This window comes from Rattus norvegicus, chromosome 10 (genome assembly GCF_021556685.1).
Source record: "Rattus norvegicus strain SHRSP/BbbUtx chromosome 10, alternate assembly SHRSP_T2T, whole genome shotgun sequence".
NCBI lineage: Eukaryota > Metazoa > Chordata > Mammalia > Rodentia > Muridae > Rattus > Rattus norvegicus.
Genome location: NC_141543.1, coordinates 80,122,816 through 80,128,363, shown reverse-complemented (window position 1 = coordinate 80,128,363; position 5,548 = coordinate 80,122,816).

Genomic DNA, 5,548 nt, shown 5'->3' with positions numbered 1-5,548 from the left:
AAATGCAGAGAACAAACCATTTGGCTGCCCAACCTCTGTTGATAACCTACAACACAACCCCTAAATCATAGACTCAAGGGAAATTACAGGAGACGGGGAAGAGCTTGTCAGAGCCGCTGAGCTGGGATGCCTATTGTAAGGTTGGATCTTCCATATATGATGGGGAAGGGCACCTGTGAGATCTCAACAACGTGATCACCTAAGCAGGGATTGCATGACAATACCAGGTGACATGCCCGTGAGGATGGGAGAAGTCCCACAATGCTTCAGCCCTAGAGCCAGAGGTACACAGGCAATGAATGGCTATTGATCACGAGTGAATCAATATTCCTCCACTCATAGGACAAGACCCTCATAGATTATGCAAGCCCAAGTAGTCAGCCATAAACAGGTATAGAAACAAGCAACTCAGTGGACTCATCAAGTTTCACAACACACACATACAAATGTATATACAAATACATATAACAATAATAATTGAAGGAGGTCATGGATGTGAAAGGGAGATATGAGAGGGTTAAGAGGGGAGACAAGGTAGTGGAGATTGTGTTTAAACAGTATTCATGTATGAATAAACTAGTCCAAGGCATAGAATACATTAGAAGTCATAGCCCTCTGTGGCATACCATGATATTTTATAAAGTTTTACCTAACATATAATAACATATATTTTTAAATGATAAGGTTATAGATGAGTACTTAGGATGATGGGTTGAAAAATCAATAAAATTCTACCTTTCATCTTTTTCTCCCATTTCTGTTCATTAGGGAAAATAGTTGTTTAATTTGAGTCTAAAAAAATCTTCTTCCAGATCATAGAGCATTCGTTTTCCACAGAACCAATGTTAAGGAATTGAGAATAACTCCAGGAGTTGTGAAACAGAGAACAATTTTCATGACATGACATATTTTAGTTTTAGTCACTCAGATATGAAGGTCAGAATCTATGATGGCCCCCCCCAAGCACTTACAGCTTAAGCTTGAAGACATTAATTTACCTTTGTAGTTTTGAGGCCAGGGCAGTCTTAAGCAAACTAGTGAATTACATGTCTTTGTAAAAGAAGACATGGAGGGGTGACTCAGGAATTAACAATTATTGCTCTTAGAGCTGACCCACTTTTACTTCTCAGCACCTACATGGTGGTTCCCGAGATCCAGGAGATCTGATGGCCCCTTCTGACTGCCACAGGAGGTAGTCGCACACATCCATGCAGGCAGAACATGGGCCCACATCAAATAAAATAAATCTAAAAATGGAGGAGGAGTAGAATGACCCCAAGGTTCTTCAGCCCAAGGCTGTGACAGTCCATCACAAAGACCCTGCAAACCAATGATCAAACCAAACAGCTCCCCCAAGCTAGTATGCTGGTATCTGGATCCTCAAGTGAAGAAAATGCTCAAATAGCCTATTGTGTGTGACTGTGGTCCCAAGCCTCTGCCTCCTTCCATTAGACCTGGCCTGGCCTTCTGAGATACCACTAGAGTGTGCTCTCCTGTGTTTACTGAAGACTATCCAGCACAGTAAATACCATGGTGGCCTCTTTCTGTCTTTGTGTTTTGTTTTGTTTGTTTTGAGAACATCACCTTCCTCTGAAGCGTTTTGCTTTCACTCAATACATTTACATCATTTGAGAGGTCTGTACCACAACTGCATTGACACCTTTACAAAGGAGAAATTATAATATCTGTGTCTTCCAGCTTTAAAGCTGATACAGTCTCCATTATACTATCCCCCCTTACTAAAATCCATCTATTTGATTTGCCTTAGAATAGCATTTGAAGATGGTTAGTTCTTACATTTATTTCAGTTGAATTAAGATACATATAGAAGTGAGGTGGGGCTCGTGGAGGGATGGTTCAGTGGTTAAGGGCACTGAAGGCTCTTCCAGAGAACTCAGGTTTGATTCCATGTGAGCACCCACATGGTTATGTTACTACTCCATTTCCAGGGAACCCAACACTGTCTTCCATAACTCTAGTTCTAGCGGATTCAGCATGTCTTCCTGATCTCCGTGGGCACCAGACATGTGCAGGCAAAAACCTCATACACATAAAATAAAAATAAATAAATCTTAATAAAACAAACAAAAGAAACATATGACATACATTTAGATCTTCAGGATTACAAATAGCCAATCTCCACACTGGACCTGTATCAATAAAACCACTCCAAAGCCAGTTTAAACAAGCAGATACATTTTTCTGGATCTCTCTTCAACCAAATCAGCACTTTAGGAAAGTAGGCATTATGTGAACAAAATGGCTTAGAGGGTTGGTGGAAAGGAGAGAAGACGTTGTTTACAACAGCAGTAACTTGTCTAAAATAACACAAAAACAAGCACCCAAGACAACCAGATTCTTGCCTTGGGAAACCCATGTATGGCATAGGAATGGTTACACTGCACTTCATACAGTTACTTGCTTTGACAAAACTAACTGCAAATGAACTGAAGGACCAGCAGGTGATTGTTTCCTCCATAGTGCTGTGACAAATTATGAGTAAACATCATTTTGTTTTGTTTTGGCCAACCAGAAAAACTTAGCAGGCGAAAGTACCTATAAGAGTTGGAATTCTAAAAGATGTCCTCTGACTACAGAGAGAGAGGAGAGAGAGAGAGAGAGAGAGAGAGAGAGAGAGAGAGAGAGAGAGAGAGAGAGAATGAATCAGATATATCATATGAATACACTTATGCACACACATAAATAAAAACATCTTCTTTTTGGAAAACCATCTGTTTCTCTTGACCTGGAATGATACCTTGGATGTACTGAGAAGTCACAGGAAAGAAGATGGGAGGGTGACTTGTATTTTAGGGATCCAGTCTACAGTTAAATCCCATCACAGCATGTGTGTGTTGTATGTGTGCACACAGAAGTAAACTCAGAAAGAAACATAGGCTGTTACCTTCATAGTTTGACTGAGAAGAAAAATATAGAATGATTAGCATTTTTTACACAAAATGATTAATTACTTGACTTAAAGGAAACAATATTTCTGTCATTTCAAAACAACCATAAAGTAGCTCAAGATGAAAATAAACTAATGTCAAAATCTGACCACATCTGATTTGAGCAAGGACATCTCAGATCCCTCCCTTCACATCTTAAGTCCATCCAAAGGTCTGCTCTGAATTGACCCCAGACAACAACATTGGTGCAGGCTTCTCCCCTTGTCACTGGCTATGTTCTTTTTCAGGTCACTTCTGCTGGATGCAAAGGTTGAGATTGTGACCCATCTTCCCTGACCCCATTCTTCCCACCACTAACTCCAAAAAAAAAGAATCTGGTTCCTGCTAAGAAATGGCCAAGAATAGATCTTTTCCAACCCAACTGTTCTGCCAGCCCATCATCTTCCTGACTTTGCTCTCCCTAGCATCCAGATGCTGGGCTCTAGAAACAGGTGGCCGTGGGAGGTGATTGAATCTTCCTTTCTAAAGGTCTTTATGGAGTGGAATATGAAGGGGGAGAGGAGGAAGAGATCGAGAGGGAGACAAATAGAGAAGAAGAGAGGGAAGAGGAGACTCAAATTAGTAACAATGATGCACCCGCAAGTCTTAGAAAACCAAGAACAAACAATGCACACAAATAAAAATGGATAATCAAAATCAGGGCTGAAATTAATGAGATAGAATTTTTAAAAACACTGCAAAGAATCAGTGATTTGATTCTTTGAAAAGATTAACAAGATTGGCAAATATTTAGCCAAACTAGTTAAGAGAGAAGATCCAAAAATTAATAGAACTAGAAGTTAAAGGGAGATAGTACAACAGACACCAAGGACATTCAGAAAATCATAAAGACATAACTCTAAAAATTTGTATTCTACTAAACTCAAAACTCTGTAAGAAATACAGATTTCTAGACGCATATGACCTATCAAAGTTAAATCCAGATGAACTATTAAACAGATTCCTAAAACACTCAAGTTAAGTGGCAGTATAAAAATATGCTTTTTAGAAGGCGTTCTAACACAGTCTCAATGTAGAAAGAAGTCCATTTGAAAGATCTTAATGTGTCCAATAGTTCACTAGTAAACATTAATTGAATACCAATCTACTAGCAATGCACTTAGCATGTGTTAATAAGCTCTAGCAATTACACTGAATTCTGTCTTCTCCATTGTTTTAGTTTTCTTATCAGATTATAAACAGAAACTAATGAATATATACATACTATATACATATATATAGTCATCATGCTCAGAATAACCCCAGGGAATTAAAAATATTTAGCCAGAGTTGTTATAATACCTTCAGTGAAATTTTAGAACGTCTCCTTTGATGGCCATTAAATAGATTTCTATACATAATATCATGTAGGAAGTCTAAGACTGTGGTCCCTGAAAAATAAGTCCATAAATTTTCTGACGCTCCTCCCTTCAAAAGATGGAGTCGGGGGCTAGGAATATAACTCTATCATAGAACATTTTTTGCCTTGGATGTGTGGGGTACTGGGTTTAGTTGTCAACACTAGGAGAGAGAGAGAGAGAGAGAGAGAGAGAGAGAGAGAGAGAGAGAGAGAGAGAGAGGAGTCTAATTCTCCTCCCATTACAAGTTGGCTGAGCTCAAGATTTCTGTATTGACTGGAGTATGTTAGGTGTGGCTAGTTCATGAAGATAATATAGAATCCACCTTGCTCACTTTCTTGACTCCCTTGCTCTAAGGAAGATGGCTGCCCTGCCAAGAATCTTGAGGGGCTACAGAGATGGCTGAGAGGGTGCTTAGCGAAGCACTTGACTTATGAAGACTTGAGTCCAGACACCCAGCACTCACATAATAGTTGGACCCTATCCAGTGTATGTATAATCATAACACTGTGGCGGGGTAGGGGGGACAGAGACAAGCAGGGTCCCAAGCTTGCTGGTCACTTAGCCTAAGGAACTGGTGAGCTCCCTGTTCAGTTAGACCCCCTGTCTCAAAACAATAAGAAAGTGATAGGGAAAGATATTAACCTCTGACTGACACACGCACACATGCGTGTGTACATACACACACACACACACACACACACACACACACACAAGCTCAAGTGGTTCTATGGAGATGCCCAATTGGTGAGAAACTGAGGCCTCCTGCCAAGTGTAAGCAATGAAGCAATTCTATCAAAGTCCTTTCAAGCGTCAGTTAACTGCAGCCCTTACCTACATCTGGATGGTACTTTCATGAGATATTTTAGAGCAAAACTACCCAGATACACTGCTCCTGGGTTCTTAACAAATGAATGCTGTCTTTATGCTGCTAGATCTGAAGTCATTCATAATGCATAGTGGATAGGTCAATTGGTAACCATAAGATGGCTATGGGAGAAGGCCAACTAAATGGCGGGGATGCATGTGGTCATCACTGTGTTACAGTAAAGTGGTAAGACTAAACTACTGACTTCCCTGTGTTCAAACAAGTCCACTGCCTTTCAGGGAGCCTTGTAAGGAATCATTTACTGACCTAAAAATAAGCTTAGAACCCATATTTGTTTTTATCAACTCATACTTCCCATTCCAAGAAGCTCCCATTGATTTCTGAATCTTCTCTCCTCGGGTTAGCTAAGTACA